Source organism: Macrobrachium rosenbergii, chromosome 2 (assembly GCF_040412425.1).
Source record: "Macrobrachium rosenbergii isolate ZJJX-2024 chromosome 2, ASM4041242v1, whole genome shotgun sequence".
NCBI classification, from domain to species: Eukaryota; Metazoa; Arthropoda; class Malacostraca; order Decapoda; family Palaemonidae; genus Macrobrachium; species Macrobrachium rosenbergii.
The window spans coordinates 70,810,714-70,832,852 of NC_089742.1; the positions used below are offsets into that span (position 1 = coordinate 70,810,714).

The window sequence follows — 22,139 nt, forward strand, 5'->3', positions numbered from 1 at the left end:
GTACAGGCCAATATCTTCTACAATTTAGAAAATCATCTTTCTTCCTAGAAATGGTACAGTATTTCTAGCCTAATCTAGTCTATATATGAGGAAAATGGCAGCCAGATAGTGTCTTTTAAACTGGCTTAATGTTTGTTGCTTCTAAAACTATATTATGTGCTTGGCTTATACCCGATGGGTTTCTATCTTTTGTACATCCTAAATGCAGCCTAATAAGGCTCGTCAAACCTTATAATTGGAGGAATAGAGGTTTGTTTAGAGGTAATATGATATACGAGAATAAAATAGAAGAAATGGGCTATTCACTCGCAAGGGTAGTTGTTTTATTTTGACAGTTGGGTGTAACATGATACCGAGGGTGGCCACCAGACTCCCTCTACCCTCTCCCAATTTAGAAATCTACAGCTTGTAAAGAGACGTTTTTATGAAACTACATAATTCATGCTATTTTTATTGAGGTCACTGCGAGACTGAAATTGAAAATAATATAGTATGTCGTGCAAACTGATTGAAATGAAAAGCAAAGAGGACTCGCAACAGCGATCACAAGCAGCCATCTTTGTTTCCATTGGGCTTCGTCATTCAAGAAGAAAAGAAAAACAAAAGCGCATCGCCAAGGCGATGGCAAGGTGCTTGAGATGGTGATCGTTGATGAAATGATTTCTATACAATTAATATAATACAAGGTGGATTTCATGCGTGATTTTATTAAGAGAAGACATGGGTTGGTGGCAGAAGTGTTTTGGGAGTAGTAAATGTTGGCGGGAAGTAATATAATTGGAATTTGAGGCGATTTGATTTGGCGTTGGTGCCCTTGTTACCCGGAATAGGGTTAATCTTTAGATACAGTAGAAGTTCCAAGACATTTCCTTCGTAGAGCGGCATAACCGAGTGGTCATATCTCTCTACCCACGGACCCAAAAAAAAAGAAATACTGGTGGTATAAGGCGTAGCCCTATACAACCGGAATTTTTTCACAGCCGCACACCAAAGTTATATAATATGAATATATTATTTGATAGAATAACCTTCCTTTTGCGACACAAATGGCGTTTTAAGATGACACGACTGCTGTTTTGCGATCAGCGAAGTTAAGCTGCATTGGGTGTGGTCAGTAACTGGATGGGTGACCGCCACTGAATCCCTGTCTTATGCTCTCTCTCGCTTTTTAAAAGGGTTCTTTTGTTTTATTACGAGGATCTACTGTATATATGCATGTAAATATACACCTAAATTATCTATAATATAAAAAGTTAAAGAATAAAAACTACGTCTGTGGTGGGAATCGAAGCCCTACCCTGCGCTGATATCGGCAAGTGGTGAAGGCGATTATGTCCTTATGGATGAATTCACAGTTTGTAATTAAGGCAGAAACAGTGATGACTCTAGGATAGGAAAACACTTCTTAATATCCCGGTCATATAAAGGTTCTACCAATACAAATGAAATGCTTAAGATACAATTAACACATTTTTTCACATATTGTGTAATAAATAACAGGCCTAAGCGCTGCCAAGTTCTGTAGCAAAGACACTTATGATTTCGCTCTCCTCTCCAGCAAATGTGAACAAAGATTAAGGAAAGATAGATAATTTTGTTGATGATGATTTTCATTAAAAAAAAAAAAAAACAGTAATGCAAATTTATACTTTAAAAGTTGGTACTACAAAAAGATGATCACTTTTAAGCAGCTATACGAGAATTCTTTAACTGAAAATTACATGAAAGCATAATAATGAGAAATTGAACTATCAATGTTGATACAAAAATATTTGCGCGATTATCAGAAAAAACGAAACATTAAAAAGACGAAATTAACTAATTAATCTGAAAAAGACTAAAGACTTGTAGCCAAACTGCCATACTATCATAACGTCTAGTTAGACCAATTTGTTAACATAATAATATCGAATGAGAAGGAGAAGACACCGTACTGATAAACGCACATTCATATATATATATATATATATATATATATATATATATATATATATATATATATATATATATATATATATATATATAATATATTGAAATATAAAGCATTGAAACACGACTTGAAGCAGCAATCACGAGCAGCCAGCTTTGTTCCATTGGTCATCGTCATTCAAAATGAAGAAAAGGAAAACAAACTCATTATCAAGACGATGGGAAGGTGCTTGAGATGGTGAATTAAGTACAGGGTAGAGAAAACAGCTGCTTTCCGATCAGCGAAGTTAAGCTGCTTTGGGTGTGGTCAGTAACTGGATGGGTGACCGCCAATGAATCCCTGTTTTATGCTCTCTCCCGATTTTTAAAATGGGTTCTTTTGTTTCATTATGAGTACCTATTGCATATATGTATGTATATACACAAATAATTTCTAAAATAAAGAATTAAAGATAAAACTGACGTGCTTGGTGAGAATCGACCTTCACCTGCACTGAAGTCGTCCATGATGAGCAGGATTCGAGTCCATGACAGAAGTCAGTTTTTTACTCTTCATTTTATAAACTGTTTCCGTGTATATTTACATACATATATATAATAGATTCTGATAATGAAACAAAAGAACCCGTTTGAAAAGCCGAGAGAGAGAAGAAGACAAGGATTCGGTGGCGGTCACCCATCCAGTTACTGACCAAACCCAAAGCAGCTTAACTTCACTGATCGTAAAACAGCAGTCGTGTCATCTCAAAACGCCATTCGTGTCGCAAAAGGAAGGTTATTCTATCAAATAATATGTTCATATTATATAACTTTGTTGTGCCTCTGTGCATAAATTCCGACCGTATATGGGTACGCCATATACGATCAGTATTTCTTTGTTTCTTGGCCCAACGGGTAGAGTGATATGACCGCTCGGTTATGCCGCTCTACAAAGGAATCTATACACTTGATATAATACAACTGGATTTCAAAATTGATTTTATAAAGAGTAACAAATGTGTTGCAAAATAATGGGAGTAGTAAATGTTTACAGGACATTTACTACTTGGAAAACACTTCTGTCATTTCAGATTTTTGTTGTCATGGCATGAAATCCATGGTTTATATTAACATAGAGCCAACCAGCAGGGGGTTTTGATTTTGAGCTATTTTATGTCGTTTCTGAAGCCACATGAGCAATCAAAATAAGAATGACAAACAAACATTGTGTGTGACAACAGACAGACAGATAGATTTATAGATAGATAGATAGATATAGATATGATGTTTCACATTTGAGTTTCAAAAAAAATAATGGAAAACCTGCTGTTTGTTACTTCTTGGGGCTTGGGGTGTGAGGGGGCAATTTGATGGCTGGGGGGCACCCTTTGGGGAGGCAGTTGCCCATGATGCCCTGATTTAGGGCGATTTGTTTTGGCGTTGGTGCCCTTGTTACCTCGGAATAGGGTTCAAACTTTAGAGATGTAGAAGTTCCAAGACATCTCCTTTTAACCGAGTGAATTCTCTCTTGTTTTCTAAAGAAATACTGGTGGTATAAGGCGTACCCTTTTGGAAAAAACAGCCGCACACCAAAGTTTGATATGATATGAATACATTATTTGATAGAATAAACTTCCTTTTGCGACACAAATGGCGTTTAAGACGACAGGCTCCTGTTTTTAATTCAGCGAAGTTAATGCTGCATTGGGAGTGGTCAGTAACTGGATGGGTGACCGCCACTGAATCCCTGTCTTATGCTCTCTCTTAATTTTTAAAAGGGTTCTTTTGTTTTATTACGAGAATCTACTGTAAACATGCATGTAAATAAACACCTAAATTATCTACAATTTATAGTTTTAACTACGTCCATGGTAATCGAACCCCCCCTGCGCTGATATGGGCAATTGGAGAAGGCGATTATGTCCCTTATGGATGAATTCACAGTTTGGTAATTAAGGCAGAAACAATGATGACTTTAGGACTGGAAAACACTAGTTCATGTTGTGAAGATCAATCCAGATATCATTTTAAGGAATTTCAGTTGGACCTTCAGTGCTAATATATAGACTGTTTTGCAAAGAATTAGGCAATCAGGTTGAACTGGAAGTCAAGACTGGCATCAGTGAAAGGAGAACTGACTGACCAGACGATGTCGGTTGCAACGAAAATGTTCAGTTTGCTTTTATGAAAGGCAGGAGTTTTAGGACACGATAATATATAGGCAGTTCTTCCACAAGTTCAAGACTGCTTTACCCAGCGTCTGGACCAAAATGACCTTAAATCCATACTGATTACCATGAACTTTCTAAAGAAACATCATGTATATTATATATGCACACATATATGTTATTATTAGAACTCATTTTAATTATGTAAACGAAGAGCTTAATACCCATATTGTGTAATAACAGGCCTAAGCGCTGCCAAGTTCTGTAGCAAAGACAGTTATGACTTCGCTCTCCTCTCCAGCAAATGTGAACAAATATGAAGAAAAGATAGAAATTTTGTTGATGATTCTCACTAAAACAAGTTGGTGCTACAAAAGGATTATCACTTTTAAGCAACTATAAGCAACTTTGCAAATTACATGGAAGAACAGAGGAAATCATGAGAAATTCAACTATCATTGTTGATACTAAAAATATCTGCACGATTGTCAGAAAAAAGAAACATTAAAAGCACGAAATAAGCTTTGCAATCTGAAAAAAAAAAACATGCAGCCAAACTGCCATACTCATCATAACATCTAGATAGACCAGTGAGTTAATATAATCATGATCCGAATGAGAGGGAGAAAGCACCATTCTGATAAACACACACACATTTATATATATATATATATATATATATATATATATATATATATATATATATATATATATATATATATATATATATGTATATATATAGTATTGTATATATATATAGGAAACGGAAAACTGATTGAAATATAAAGCAAAACACGACTTGAAACAGCAATCACTTTATTTATATATCTTTGTTTCCATATGGGTATCGTCATTCAAGACAATATGAAATATGTAACAAAAACACGTTTGCCAAGATAATGGAAAATCATTGCTTGGGATGGTGATTTTGTTGTAAAGAGACAGCTTTCTATGCAATTAATATAATACAAGGTGGGGAAAACAGCTGGTTTCCGATCAGCAAAGTTACAATTTGGGTGTGGTCAGTAGCTGGATGGTGACCGCCACTGAATCCCTGTTTTATGGTCTCTCCGATTTTTAAACTGGGTCTTTTTGTTTCATTATGAGAACCTATGCATATATGTATGTATAGTAACAAAACACGTCTTCTTTTTATTTGAATTAGTTTGATATTTCCTTTATAGTTGCTTTATCGTTTCTAGCTTTGTTTGTAGTTAGTTGTTAGAGTCCCAGGAGGCTTTAGGAAGACACAGTACAGTTTTTCTTACTTCATCAACACACTAATAAAATAACACTGTATATATACAAGTTAAATATTTATACAAGTTAAGTAGTATGACTAAGAATCGAAGTATGAGCCTTTCTTCTTAACCCCAACTGGTGAGGCTTTCAACCTCACTCCATTAAGGCTCTTGGATCTTCTCTCTCCTCCATCTGCTCTTCTTCAAGCTTGCCTTTTTGAAGATTCTTCAAAGCAATTGTCCATCCCACCAATAGGCAGACCACTGCTTCTGTTCCGCCTTATAGCCGACCTTACTGCTTGGAGATTATCTAAAGATGTCCTTTTGGGTGTGATTTATTGACTTAATTCCCTCCTTCGTGGTTGGGACCAATGACGTCACTGGAAGTCTTCAGGTTCCGGCAAAAGTTGAAAGTTCAGGACACAGATGAGACAGGTAGGCAGTTTTTAACGGTTTCGCTTAGATTATTCTGGCACCCGTGTTTTGGCTTCATACTCGCAACAATTCCTGTTACTCTCTCTCTCTCTGTCTCGTTTCTCTATTATTCTCTCTCTCTCTTTCTCTGTCTGTCATTTGTCTATAAATGGTTCTCTCTCTTAATTCTTTTTCTCTCTTTTATATTTACGCTATTTCCTAACTAATATTCTCCTAGCTATCATTGCATAACTCAGTCACCTCCCAAACATTGTCTTCAATGCTTAATTAAACACAATAAAATGTATACAACAGTAATAATTAAATTGGCAATAAAAATTGTTTCTCCAATTGTGGAGGAAAAGACATAAGTTCATTAAAATATTCTTTAAAAAATAATCATATTAAAATATTAAACATATCATATTATAAGTATATTATTTCATAAGTATATTAAATGAACATTCAAAACAATAAACATATGAAACTATTACCATGTAACAAATAATGTTAACATCAAATGTCAATTATTGTTATTTCTGAGTTCTGTCAATATCCCTTGTATTTTTCTGATAATAAGATTTCTCACTATTACGATAAACAAAATAACAGTCATTACTATTACCACTAGATTTGCTAATGATAAAATTGGGGAGACAGTTTCTTTATAGTAGAAATATTCATCAACATAGTTCAAATTTTCAAGTTTCTTTAATTCTAACTGAGACAACTTATATTCATCTATTTTATATGAGTAATTTTTATATGGCACATGTTTGTTGAATTTATATGTTGTGAAAAGATTGGGTTCATAATATAGGCTAATTGGTTTGCTATAACTAACTGACATGATGTTGTAAAAGATTTAACATTTTTAATTTTTATTTCTGTACTAATGTTGTGACATTTAATTTTAGCTACCACAGTATTTAGTGAAAATGCAAAAATTTCTTGATCAATTATCAGAGCTTCAAAAGGTTTATCATAGTTTGTGGTACATACATCCTTTTCTTTGTTTTGGTTTAACACAATCTCTTGAATACAGGGATAAGCATTAGTATTCTTATACAGGTTATCAAAATTACACATATATTCCTGTTCTTTTAACAGAATACACTCATTAAATTGTTTATCAGTGAAGAATGACAATAGCAGAGCGCGTTCTTCTAGTGCAAAATGCCTGATTGTTCCGTTTTTAATGATTATTTGGTTATTAATTATCACAGGAAATGGGTACACAGTGTTTAATGTGTTTGTGATCTTAGTAATGAAAGGTACAATTAAAATAATTATATCATAAAGCACTTTGGCACTTATTAAATTGTAGTTCATGAAAACATCTTCCACAAGTGGCTGAAAGTGTTTTTCCATGATGCAAAACTTAATAATGTCTTCTAATTCTTTAAGAGTGATTGGTGTTGGGCTCAAAATACCTTTATAGGCAAGCAAAATGGCATTGAATGTATTTTTATGATCCTGCAATATCACTTCACTTTCTAGAGCAAATGTATTTAAAAACTGAATGTTTTCCAATTAATTCAGTTCTTCTGTTACATTCTGACTGACTTGATTTATAAAAATTTTCATCTTTTCTATTTGTTCTGCATGTTGATTCTATGAAGTAATCACTTTGTTTTCTTTACATATAGGTTTGATAATACGCTATATTTATGATATTTTCAGTCCAACACCAATATATACACATATAGGCTATACACATGTTTAACTCTGTCGGTTTCGTAGATTATATATTTTGTTTACAACATTATCTAGAGCATTTTCATATCTTATCTTTAACTTTGGTGGACAATGGATCTGTTTTTACTGCTTTTATATGATTCCAGTGACCTATTTTTCCTTTAGATCTCTTTCATTAATTATTCTATTTGTTTAATTTTAACACTTCTACAACTCTATATGGTCCAGTGAACTTGGGAGAAACCTTTACATTTGGTCCTTCTTGTCAACCCTTCATATTTCTACCTCCTATTTCTAATTCCTCAGTCAGCATTAGAGAAATTAGCGTCTAATCTCACTGGCATTTCGTTGTCTGCTTGTAAAAAACTCTGCCAGTATCAAGTCTTCTGTAAAACACTTCAGTATCACAGACAACACCTATGGGATCTTTCCTAGGTAGTGACCCCCAACAAAGTTCGGGGGTCGTTATCTAGTACTAATGTTTCTTGGGGGTCATTATCTTTATGATATTTACAGTCTTTTGTTTATGCTTTTACGGTCATCCGCAACGGGATTGTACTAAACACGCCACAAAATCTTGGGGGTCACTATCTTAATCATTTTACTAATTGGTTATAATTTGTGCCAACAATTTTTTATTGAATAGCCTAAATATGGCAGCAGAGCGCAAATCACACAATCACGGTCACAAAACTGCAATCTGACTCCTAGCTTCCTTCTGTAACCCGAGTCTTTGTCATATTCTCTAGTTGACTCCCAGTGCCCTTCTGTAACCCAAGTCTTCTGTCACATTCTCCAGTTGACTCCCAGCGCCCTTCTGTAACCCAAGTCTTCTATCACATTCTCTAGTTGACTCACAGTGCCCTTCTGTAACCCAAGTCTTCTGTCACATTCTCCAGCTGACTCCCAGTGCCCTTCTGTAACCCAAGTCTTCTGTCACATTCTCCAGTTGACTCCCAGTGCCCTTCTGTAACCCAAATCTTCTGTCACATTCTCCAGTTGACTCCCAGTGCCCTTCTGTAACCCAAGTCTTCTGTTTTTCCATTCTCCAGTTGACTTCAGTGCCCTTCTGTAACCTAAGTCTTCTGTCAAATTCAGTTGACTCCCAGTGCCCTTCTGTAACATAAAGACTTCTGTCAAATTCTCCAACACTCCCAGTGCCCTTCTGTAACCCAAGTCTTCTGTTTATTCTCCAGTTGACTCCCAGTGCCCTTCTGTAACCCAAGACTTCTGTCAAATTCTCCAGTTGACTCTGAGTGCCCTTCTGTAACCCAAGTCTTCTGTCAAATTCTCCAGTTGACTTTTGTGCCCTTCTGTAACCAAAGTCTTCTGTCACATTCTCCAGTTGACTCCCAGTGCCCTTCTGTAACCCACGTCTTCTGTCAAATTCTCCAGTTGACTCCCAGTGCCCTTATGTAACCCAAGACTTCTGTCAAATTCTCCAGTTGACTCCCAGTGCCCTTCTGTAACCCAAGTCTTCTGTCACATTCTCCAGTTGACTCCCAGTGCCCTTCTGTAACCCAAGTCTTCTGTCACATTCTCCAGTTGACTCCCAGTGCCCTTCTGTAACCCAAGTCTTCTGTCACATTCTCCACTTGACCCCCAGTGCCCTTCTGTAACCCAAGTATTCTTTCACATTCTCCAGTTGACTCCCAGTGCCCCTTCTGTAACCTTCAGTCTTCTGTCACATTCTCTAGTTGACTCCCAAAACCTTCTGTAATTTTCAAATTCTCTAGATGACTCCAAATGCCCTTCTGTAACCAAAGTCTTCTGTCACATTCTCTAGTTGACTTCCAGTGCCCTTCTGTAACCCAAGCCTTCTGTCACATTCTCCAGTTGACTCCCAGTGCCCTTCTGTAACCCAAGTCTTCTGTCACATTCTCTAGTTGACTTCCAGTGCCCTTCTGTAACCCAAGCCTTCTGTCACATTCTCCAGTTGACTCCCAGTGCCCTTCTGTAACCCAAGTCTTCCGTCACATTCTCTAGTTGACTCACAGTGCCCTTCTGTAACCCAAGTCTTCTGTCACATTCTCCAGTTGACTTTCTGTAACAAGTCTTCTGTCACATTCTCCAGTTGACTCCCAGTGCCCTTCTGTAACCCAAGTCTTCTGTCAAATTCTCAGTTGACCCCTTCTGTAACCCAAGTCTTATGTCACATTCTCAGTTGACTCCAGTGCCCTTCTGTAACCCAATCTTCTGTCAAATTCTCCAGTTGATTCCCAGTGCCCTTCTGTAACCCAAGTCTTCTGTCATATTCTTATATACTATGCCCTTCTGTAACCCAAGTCTTCTGTCACATTCTCTAGTTGACTCCCATAAGTTCTGTAACCCAAGTCTTCTGTCATATTCTCTAGTTGACTATATATTTATATAACCCGAGTCTTCTGTCACATTCCCAGTTGACTTCCAGTAATTCTGTAACCCAAGTCTTCTATCACATTCTCCAGTTGACTTGCCCTTCTGTAACCTCAAGTCTTCTGTCAATTCTCCATTTGACTTTCTGTAACCAAATTTAATCACATTCTCTAGTTGACTCCCAAGTTTTATGTAACCAAAGTCTTCTGTCAAATTCTCTCGTTGACTCTCTGCCCTTCTGTAACAAAAGTCTTCTGTCAAATTCTCTGAATTGTCCCATTTCTGTAACCCAAGTTTCTGTACTCTACATTGACTCCCAGTGCCCTTCTGTAATACCAAGTCTTCTGTCAAATTCTCTAGTTGACTAATGAGTGCCCTCAAGCTAAGTCTTCTGTACAAAAATCTAGTTGTTTATTGTAAAATAAACTTCTGTCACATTCTCAAGTTGACTCCCATCCCTTCTGTAAAATAACATCGCAAACTGCCATAGTCATATAAACTCTAGTTAAATCCAGTTTGTTAATATAATCTTCTGTCATATTCTCTTCCTAGCTCCTTCTGTAACAGAGTCTTCTGTAACCCTTCCAACCCAAGTTTTCTGTCATATTATTCGTACCCTGAAAAATTCACTAAATATATATTCAGTTATACATTGGTTTCATAATTTCTTTATATCAGTCAGCTCTGTCATCTTCAACTTGCTAGTTTGTATTTTTTTTTTTTGATTATCTTACAACAGGTTTATATTTGTACTTATGAGTTAATGAAGCACTTTCTGCCAAGAATAAGTTCATTAGTGTTCAAACTAAGCATTTAAGTCGATTCCTTGCATCTGCGATCATTTAGACATTTTCTTGTAATGTGAAATCAAAAACTGTAATGAAAGTTTAACTACCAAAACTAAATACTGGCATGTTTTTTATATTTCTGGGGACATTTCCCTTTTTGGTCAGTATTTAATAACTGAAAATTTCGCATGTAATTTTTCAGGAGGCCGATGAAGTGATCCTCAGGACAAGACACATGATTGGGGTTTATCTCGTTACTATTGTCGCATTCATTATTGCTGTGCTGACTTTCTTTGCTGAAAAACTCATCCAAAGCTGTTACACTAAGTAAAATTCAAGCAAAACTTGATATAATGAAAACAATTAATTCCTTGAACATCTTTTCAGTACTGTATCACTCTTTTAAATTTAACTAATTAGCGCAGTTATTATGTATATGCATTATGTATAATGTGAACGTGTAATGAAAGGCATAACTAAAATGACAAGTTTGTTTTACTAACTTCAACATTTTCCATCACTTCAGAGAGCTGACCAATTGACTATATTATTTCTTCTTCATAACTGGTGAGCTTTCAACTTTTCCAAAGTAAGTGATACCATAATTGTCTTTTCCATCAAGAAGTTTTTCCAGCTTAATTTATGTTGCCTCTTGTTAGAAAGTAATGACCGTATGCTAACGTGAAGTCAATACATATAGGCTATTGCTGTTGGAGTTTGTCGAAGATAAACATATCAATAATTGTACATTTTTATGAATGCCGCATCATATGTATAAAACTGAGAAAAATGTATTATCCTGACGAGAATATTTAGGTTAACAGGTTAAAACATCACGGTCGAGAATTTCTTCGATAAATCAAGAGATGGTTATAAATTGTCCTGAGGTATCACCAGCCCACCATTTACTTTTAGCTATTTCACGAATGCTGGTAGTTTCGAATCTATATATATAAAAATGGATGCATGTGTGTGTGTGTGTGTGAAATGCATGTGAGGAATTTCATTCAAACTTTTGGTATACATATGACTTACTATCTCGAAAAGAATACTGTGGGGGTAAGACCACTAGCACCAAAGGCCACCAAAGGGGGTGGGGGTGGGAAGGGCTTCCCTGAAACGGGGCTGGTTCTGCCCGTAGACTTAGTAACTATATAACTCTACGGGTTTATCACACCTCGTTTCGGTATACACATGTCTTGCTATCTGGAAAAGAATACTGTGGGGGTAAGACATCACTGGCCACAAGGGGAGTTGGGGTGGGAAGAGGTGACATGTAAAAATAACCAAAAATGACAGATATTAGTGTCTAATCCATATTTTTGAAAGGTGCTGAGATGAACAGTGACATTCCCGATGCCCTTTAAGTCCAAGTTCAGCCCCAACAGGCAGGGTGGGGTGAGAAGGGGTGAAATATAAGATGTCAAAAATGTTGGGCAATGTAATTGAAGCAACTATCTTACCAGGTGAGAGAGAGAGAGAGAGAGAGAGAGAGAGAGAGAGAGAGAGAGAGAGAGAGAGAGAGAGAGAGAGAGAGTCAAAATTGTGTCAAAATTGTTGGCACTGTAATCAAAGCAACTATCTTTACAGGACCCTTTCTGCGACCTAGACAGAGAGAACCAGAGGATACCTAATTCACTCCTTAGAGTCAACAGAGAGTTTAACAGTTTTTATTCAGTTTCCAAATATCTCTGGCTTGCTCAGCCAGTTCATCATGTATCCCAAACAGGAATAATACCATATAAATTATTGAGTTTATCATACAGTGGAAACAAATTACCACTTCATTACTTACCACAGGTTAGTGGACGTTATGCTCAAATGTTTGTTTTTAGAAATCGTGATTCTAAATACTGAGTGGTCTTGCCGGATGTGTGACGTATATAGATTTTGTTTGATTGAATTAATAATCATTAAAATTTATTTTACTTTTTAAAGAATATTAGTCATATACAGTTACACCTCAAACCTGTATTATCTATATATTATGGCAAAATAAATTTCATAGTAATTTTTTCTCAATGTTAATAATCGTTTATACTAAATACGAACATTTATATATTTAAAAATCTATGATATACTGTATATTGAAAGCAGGCTTAGATTTGTTGCTTGAGAAGGCTTATTCCTCATCGAGAGAGAATTTGATTCTTTCAAACTTTGTATTCTGCTCATCCCTCAAGATATTTTCTCCTGACCCTCTTATCTTTCATTAAATGACAGAAACTCGTTCTTTTTCATTTAGTTGAAATTTGGTGCTCATCACGTTCTCCTGGTACATATCATAGTTTCAGGACGGCGTATGTCGGCTTATTATCGCTGAGGCTAAGATAAGTTATCAGTACTAGGAAATTGGTGTAGCCTAAGTGATTCTGGGAGTTTTCCTCTTTCTGGTAAAAGCAGACATATGATCTGACATATTTTCTTTCAATCATATAGATTTACTCAGCATTCTGATGTGGTTGATCAACACTCGACTCAAGACTGACTCTGATTTCTCTCTCACTACTGATGGCTTGGATTTCTCTCTCACTGCAAAAATCACTGACACAATTTCCGGTACAATAACTTATCTTGCCTCCCAAGAGGTTCAGTAGGAGAATGGTACCAGCCATCTTGAAAACAATGGGCCTACAAGGAAAATGTGATGGCACTGGGGCCTGTAACTCTTTAAAACTAGATCAGCGAAGCATCAAGGCCCAGTCTTTAAATAATATATGTTAGATAAGAGACATAAGAAAATATATCATAATATATGAGCAGATATAGAAATTTGAATAATATATGTATTATTTAAAGGTAAGGAATAAAAAGTGACCAGGATATTGTAAATTCTAAATCCGTATAATTTGTGTCATGCTTTTGAATTCAGAGCCATAAAGCATAAATTAGACTATCTGGTGATTAATTGAATTTTGATTTGTGTAAATGGGACTAAAAAATGATTAGGCTATAAATTCATTCAAGGTGATTTGTTTGAATAAGAGTAAATGCTACTTGTGGTATCATACAATCTATTTCTTGCATATTATATACATATATACGTTCAATTTTTTCTTTTTCGTTGATTAATTAATATTTCACTTTTAAATATTTTGTTACATCATATCCAAGCAGGAACATAGAACTTTCTTTACTTTTATTAAATAAAAGTACATATTTTCCTAAGATTGAAATCTATATTTGGAAAGAAAAAGTTTTTAACTGGATTAGGTATTTGCTTCAGTGAAGAAATCCAACATCTTATTTCAAGATAGCTTGCAAACAGTATGTTCTGTGATAAGATTCTCCCCACTGCTTTTTAGTTTTTTGTAAACAAAAAATCATATTTGTATGGCACCTCCTGTCCGGCCTCAGATCTTAAACTACTGAGGATAGAAGGCTGTGATGCAAGAATGTTGCATCCAGGCTCACCAATCATCAAACTGAGAAAATCAACAATCAGGCCTCATTCGAAATTTTATTTATGGTTAAAGCTGGAGCCATAATCACCTTCTCCGATATAGGTTAGCCCCACCAAGCCGTGGTTAGTTTCAAAAGGCTCTCATTGGTTATATTGAGAGAAAAGGTTGTTTACTCTTAAATCAATCTTGAAGGGCTGTACAAAAACTCATAACTTTATGCATTTTTTACATTTGATATCTCAGAATGCTTTGACTATACCAGCAGATATTCTGGTTAACACCAATATGTAGTTCCAGTGGTTTTTGATTCTATTAGACTTTTCAGTCTCCCTGAGTTTTCCCATTAAGTCATTTTGACAATGCAATAGTAGGCAACCTGTGTAACAATTCACCTTCTATTTTGATCTGTTTATTTATTGATTTATTAACGTTTTTTCATTTTTCTTGATAACTGATCTCTTATTTCTGTCCGTTCCTTTATCTTCTGCAGCCTCTTTGAACGCCATCTTCTTTGGAAAAAATTGTTGTCAGTGGCCCTTGTGGCATTATTCCATATCCTGGGTTTATTTCTCCCAGCATAATTTTTCTGTAGTAATAATAATAATTTTAATAATAATAATATTGTAGTACTGACATATCAGAAGCATCAATAATAATATAATGCTTAATAAAAATAATTAATAATAATAATAATAATAATAATAATAATAATAATAATTCTTCAACTAATAATAATAAAATCATAATAGATGAGGAAATCAAGAAAATCAATTTTTTGATAAAGACCTGAAAATTTTTTAAGAATAATGTGAAAAAGTGGAAACTTTAGTTCATAATCATAACATTTTTCCAAGATCCCTCAAGGATCTGGAAAAAACTGGATGAAAAAAGTAGCTCCAGGACTGTAAAAAAGTTTCTTATGAATGAGTTGTGATGGACTCAAGGAGGTAGGATGCAACCAGCTTTATTTTTAAAAAATACCCAGTCGAATAAATGGTTTTGACCAAAAAAATTAAATAAATAAAAAATAAAACTTTTAAAACTTTTTAAAAATATGCAAAAAAAAGTTTCACTCAAAAATTAAATAATTTCCCACTTACAAAATAAAGATATATAGTTAGCCTATATTACACTCTGTAAAAGTTTCATCGAATTTGGTTGTCTCCTTAGCGTTATAAGCTTTTATTTTTTAAAAAATTAAGTTTTGAGAAAATCGTGAAAAAAAATGGTTATTTTGCAATAACTATGAAACTATGACAGTTAGAAGGCTGATTTTTGCACAAAAACTATTTTGTCTTATAAGAAATATGCCCTGATATTTACAATATAATCAAATGAATATGTTTAAATATATCTCTCTTTGATTTATATATATATACCTAAATATTTGCTATATATATATATATATATATATATATATATATATATATATATATATATATATATATATATATATATATATATATATATATATATATATATATATATATATATATATGTTAAATATATATGTGTGTATATATATAATATATATATATTATTATATACATTATATATAACCATATAAATGAAGATAATGTTTTCACTCCCTTCTGTGACCATGTTCTCTGGTAAAATATGGACATATGATGTGTTACAAGTTATATAAAAATACAAAGCATATGTAGGTGTGGCAGTACAGGTATATACAGTATATACTCTTGTAACACATCATCTCCCCATATTTTACCAGTGAGCAGGGGCACAGAAGGAAGTGCTCAAAATATATGGCTGCAATGTTCAAATAGTGTTTTATGGGCCTTTTTATCTTCATATTATACTGTTGTATTACAGTAAAAAATATTCATATATATATATATATATATATATATATATATATATATATATATATATATATATATATATATATATATAATTTTATATTTATTAGTGCAAAGTTTTTATCAGTGCAAAGTTTTTTATAACATAAAAATTCATTAATATAAGCTATCAATATAATGTTTTCTCCATAACCTATAAAAAATAGTATGTGCTACCTATAAAAAATATTAGGCTATATGCTATCAGTGCGAAATTTTTTCATAATATAAATTACAAAAATAAATGCCCTAATGAGGTTAGGCCAGGACATGGTATTCTAGAAAAGGTTTCGTTCCCATCGTTTTATGCTCACCCTGAAGTTTTTTTCATAACCTATAAAAATATTTGGTATAAATATAATTTTTCTACATAGCCTATTTACGTTACAGCTGTACATGTTTTCCGTTCAGATATTGGAGAGGCTCAGATACTGGAGAGGCAAATAAACAAACAACTGCGAGGATAAAGTAAACAAACGCTGAACAACCACGCCTACACAAGTCACGAGTCAGACGACAACTCACTGCAGTAAAATCAAGCTTTGCGGTCTTATACAATTATTATAATATTATGAAAAGTAGTAATCACTGATTAGAATATCACTAATACAGGAAAACAAACCCCATACTTAGATGTGGGCGTTCTGGTGTTGTTGCTAATCCCATGGAGGCTTGACAATTCCCGTTTGCTTCGTCCCTCTCTTGTAACAAAATTACGAGACGCAATCGTTCAATTTTCTCTCTCATTAGGGCGGTGCTTCTTTTACTTATGGCAATGGAATTGCGTGGATGCACTACACGGTAAGAAAATCCGAAAAGGAAATGCATCACAAAGCACTAACTAACACACCGTGACAGCACCAGAACCACAGTTACCACACACAAATCGGGACCGTAGCCCGTGGGACGGTTTATTGGTAAAACTTGACTCTCTGTTTGGAACTGTTACGTACTTATATAATTTCATATTTCCGAAAATACGCAGTAAAAATATGTCAAGAAATATAAAATATTATATGTATACTAGTTTTCATGGTACATCTGTGATATGACTATGACGAATTCAAAATATCGAGATACATAGATATATATTTACTTGATTATTTTGATATTTTTTCTTAGAGAACGAACAAGCTCTTATCGTAGAAAATAGGTAGTTTTAGTAGGTAACTAAAGTAAATTTCTCGCTTTCTACAGTAGGCTACAGTACTATCCAGAATTGGCAAATCATACAGACATTGTACGACAATTTGTCGCTCAGTGTCGCTCATACAGATAAATATTTACTCTGATATTAATCTTTTTGTGAGAGAGCCAGTTTTCATCGTAGATAATGTGTATTTTAGTAGGAAGGTAAAGTATATTTCTCACTTCCACCTATAAAGTCATACAATGTTTGTGACAAATTTTCGCTCAAATGCCGGTAAATGCAGTGAACAAAAATGTAAAAAAAAAACCACTTAAAGAAATTCTTTTTAGCAATAACATTTCAAGACATGTTTATTTAGATATATACAAGTCCAAAACTGTAAAAAACTAAGTCCATAATTCCTCGAAATTCGGCGATCAGCGCGCCCCTTAAAAACTACTGAGGCTAGAGGGCTGCAAACTGGAATTTTGATCATCCACCCTCCAGTCATCAAACATACCAAATTTCAGCCCTCTAGCCTCAGTAATTTCTACTTTATTTAAGGTTAAAGTTAGCCATAATCGTGCTTCTGGCAATGATATAGGATAGGCCACCACCGGGCCGTAGCTAATGTTTCATGGGCCACGGCTCATACAGCATTATACCGAGACCACCGAAAGATAGATCTTTTTTCTGTGGCCTTGATTATACGCTGTAGCGGCTGTACAGAAAATTCGATTGCGCCGAAGAAACTTCGGCGCATTTTTTACTTGTTTTCTTTCGTTCCAGATGTCACAGAAAATAGGAGTAACCCATGGGCAGTTGTAGCCATGATGATAGCCCTGGTTACCTAGTCACAGGAAGTATAGTTCTATACAGAAGACTCTTCTACCTGGAGGAAATTGCGGCCCTGTTAATCCTACAGTACATAGGTAAAGTCCCTAAGCGGGTTTTCTGTGATGGCTGATCCTCGTGACCCGTTATCCCAGAGCGGCCAAGAAAACGCCGAAACGGGTCACGCAGGATCAGCCATCACAGAAAACCCGCTTAGCGGGAACTTTACACATATACCCTCTCCGAGGTAAGCAGCATCGATCACAGGTCTATAGATTAAAGAGGTCTTCAACCCGACCAAAATATGACCGTTCTGGCGAGGTACAGATCGTGGCGTGGCCGGACCTATAGGTGCGGCCTTGACCATTTCACCCAAACATACCAAAGTACAGTGCGATGATCAGAGGACTTACGACTTCCTGAAACAAATTATTTATTATAATTTCGACACTAACATGAAAAAGATCTCCTTTTTAAATTGATTATTCAGGTTGAGAAAGCTGGGTTTCCTGTAGTAGCCATGGTTAGTGACTTAGGAACAACAAATGTTAGTTTATGGAATTCCTTAGGCATTGATATAGATAATTCTGCATTTGTTAACCCAGTAGATGATAACAGAGAAGTACATGTGTTTGCCGATGCACCGCACCTAATAAAACTCATAAGGAATAATTTCCTTGATCAGGGATTTGTATTGTCGGGAGATAGGTTTGCTCATTGTGGTTCAGTTAGGGAGTTAATTATGAAAAGCAAAAGTGATCTACGGACAACACATAAGCTCTCTGAAAAGCACATCAATGTAATGGGCATGCAACGCATGAATGTTAAACTAGCGGTGCAATTACTGTCCGAAACAACATATAAATGTCTTCAGTACTTCGGTAACAAAGGTTTGCTTGAAGATAAGGACTGGGAAACCACAAGTCAGTTTATCTGCCTTGTAGATACCTGGTTCGATTTATTTAACTCTCGAGTGCCTCGTGATAGGAAACCATCAAGAAATGCCTATGGGATGAATCTGGACATACAAAATAAAACGTTGCATGATGTGATTCGGGTGTCTAAAGAAATGAAAGTGATGAAAAGCAATAGGCTCTACCCTTTCCAAAAAGGCTTAATCTAATCATGCAATTCATTAATGAAGCTGCTGAGAATGGTCAAAGATATATTTCAAACATCATATATTCTGACTGACAGGCTAAATCAAGATGGTCTTGAACACTTTTTTGGCTGCATAAGGCAGATGGGTTCATGTCATCAACATGCATCACCCGTTGCATTTAAGCACCGAATCAGAGCCCACATTCTAGGCAAAGAGAGCAAACTGTTAGGATCAAACTGCAACGTTGAAAGTTGCAATAGTGATATGATGACATCAACCTCATTTTCCAGCTTTCCTGTTGAACAAAGCGCATCCTATGTAGATGAAGAAACTTCTATCCAAAAAGAGCTAAGCCTGCCGGCTATGTCGTTTTGTTTGCCAGTGGAATTTGGTAATGATTTGCAAAATGATGACAATGTAGAATTGGAAATTGAAAAAGAAGAATTAGGAAATGCGATGGAAGATGGAGGCTTACAATACGTTGGTGGTTATATAGCTCGTAAGTTTCCTGAATATGAATTCCTTGGAACTGCAGCGACGAAGGGAGATGGTTCGTGGATTGGTGCCATAAGTGCAAGAGATGGAACGCTGTTGCAACCAAGCGAGGAGGAATTTTTGGTGTATTTAAAAACAATGAAAAAAATATTTCTCTGTTATCACGGGGAAAAATATTTAAAACTTGCAAAAGGCGCCACAGATAAACTGACTGATTTAATTAGCGAGTGTTTTAAAAGCAATAACATCACATTACCAATCGAAGTTATTAAATTTTTTGTTAGATGTCGTACATTCTTTAGAATTCGTGTTTTGAACAGGAGTATTAGTTCATCAAGAAAAGCGCAAAATAAAATGCAAAAGCTCGCAACGTGATATAGAACATAATTGAAGCATATACTTTGTATATATCATTATTTATTTTGTAAATTTAAACTGTCTAATGCTCAACAAATTTCAGTTATTTACATCATCAAAAATATGTTTGGTTGTTTTAATGTAATAAAGTTATGTATTTGTTATCTTACTTTTATTTTCCTTAAAGGAATAAAATATAAATCTCTAAAAAGATGAAAAAAAACAAAGCAGAAAGAATAGTTCCTTTATTTTCTTATGGAAGTTCCACAGCTTACTCAGGCACGGCATGGTCTGAGTGACGTCACCGCTCTGACCCACCACAACTCCCACCATCCGGCTACCTGCGCACTACGGTGGCCTGAGAAGACCTCTTTAATCTATAGACCTTGGATCCTGTAAACTCTCTGTTTAGCTATCAAACTTTCGTGAGAATAATTTGAAGACAAGATTTTAATTCCTTTTGCATACGTATGTCCAACTTGCTGCCATACGTGACTGCAGAGAAACAGCAAAATGGTCAAATTCCCCGACCAGGATCTGCACACGATTTCGCCTCTCTCACGATCAAGTATCTCCCCTATTGTTTTTTTTATTTCCTTCGGTCCTAAGGAAAGGTCGTTAGGCTTCCTATTAATCTTAGCACTTAAAAAAGTAATGATTATAATCCAAAACACCGTAGAGATAGTGAAAGCTTAATTCACGGCCAGTCTTGCTGATTACCATGTATGGCTTAGGTATGCCAATTGTCTTACAATGAAGACTAACGGCACCGATAGCTCAGTATATTCTGTTTCGCGCTATGTTTTTCATACAATAGAAGCTATATATATATATATATATATATATATATATATATATATATATATATATATATATATATATATATGTATAGCACAAGTGCACGTAACCTGTTCTTTTTTTAATACATTGTAAGTATCATGCAAGTACGCTGTATATTTATGAGGCGTAAGTGTATAAGGGTGTAAATTTCTATTTAAATGACTTTGCGGATCTATAAAAACATTTTTCATATATAATACAAACGTATGTAAGTACGGGAAATCTATAAAAACACGTTTATGAAATTATACGTGAGCCCTGGGCGCTTCATACGCGTATGCTCTGAGGGTTTTCAAACCGAATATGGGGAAAGCTGTTCCAGTGCTCATCCATGGTAGCAATAACAAAAAAAAAATCCTTCATTTTCGAGAAGGATCACTCCTGCTTTACTTTTCAAGCAGAGCTGAAATTAATGTTTAACGGAACAACATTTTTTTCTTGAGTTACACGAAACACACTTTTGAGTGATGAAGAAAATGCCGTGAGTCAAAGCAAATAATGTTAATTACGCCTTTCCTTTTGTGTGGTTCCGGTACCTGAGTTTAGAGAGGTCCTGGGAAGACGTGGCGAGAATATTACACAAGCAGCAGAAGCTATATGATTCGCAACTGGAAGTCTGGAAGGCTAAGGTTGGGAAGGCATCGCGTAGCCTCAAAGACGTAAGTATTTCACTTTAAAGACAGGGAAGTATATACGAGTATATGTATATATATATATATATATATATATATATATATATATATATAGTTTTATATTATATATATATATATATATATATATATATATATATATATATATATATATATATATAAAGACAAAATCTGCTAAGTAAAGGACGACCTCAAAAGGCCTCTCAGCACTCCAGTGTTTCTCTTTCCTTCAGTGGTTTTGTCTTTATTTATATATTCATCATGTTCCATATTTTAGTGATTCAGTTATACATATATATATATATATATATATATATATATATATATATATATATATATATGTACATATATGAACATACACATATACTGTATATACACATTCTTATATATATATATATATATATATATATATATATATATATATATATATATATATATATATATATATATATATATATATATATATATACACACATATATATACATATATACATGATGCAGTAAAAGGATTCTTGCATTAAGTATCCCTTACGGCTGAATCGAATTATTTAAAGGCGCCTGTCTCACATCCTTAGACAACACTCATACAACTTTGTAGGTATGTTCAACAGAGCACTCCCCGTAATCATTACATTCATTTACAGTTTGAGACACATTGTAGGATTATGTATCTAGTCTTATTTGTTTCTGCGCAGGCCCATTCGAGTCGTCATTCATTCCATCCATAATTTCATGAGTATCGTAATTGACTCCACAGAAGAATTTTGACACTGGTTGAAAGTAAAAAGAAAACAAACAAAGTATTTAGTTTTTCAAAGGTTGCAAAAAAGCTTACGTAAGTAATGCATAATAGTGAATTATGCAGCAGTATTACGAGAGTTAGTATTAACAGTTTTA

General features: G+C 34.8%; 1 protein-coding gene across 1 annotated transcript in view; it reads right to left on the bottom strand.

Moving 5' to 3' along the window:
• The window catches only part of LOC136848168 (RAD52 motif-containing protein 1-like), a 74,524-nt gene extending 57,853 nt beyond the window's left edge, over positions 1–16,671 (bottom strand). The window contains exon 1 of the mRNA XM_067120474.1: positions 16,465–16,671. The gene's annotated coding sequence lies outside the window, so the exon portion shown is untranslated. The remainder of the gene's footprint in view (positions 1–16,464) is intronic.
• Between the last annotated feature and the right edge of the window lie 5,468 nt (positions 16,672–22,139).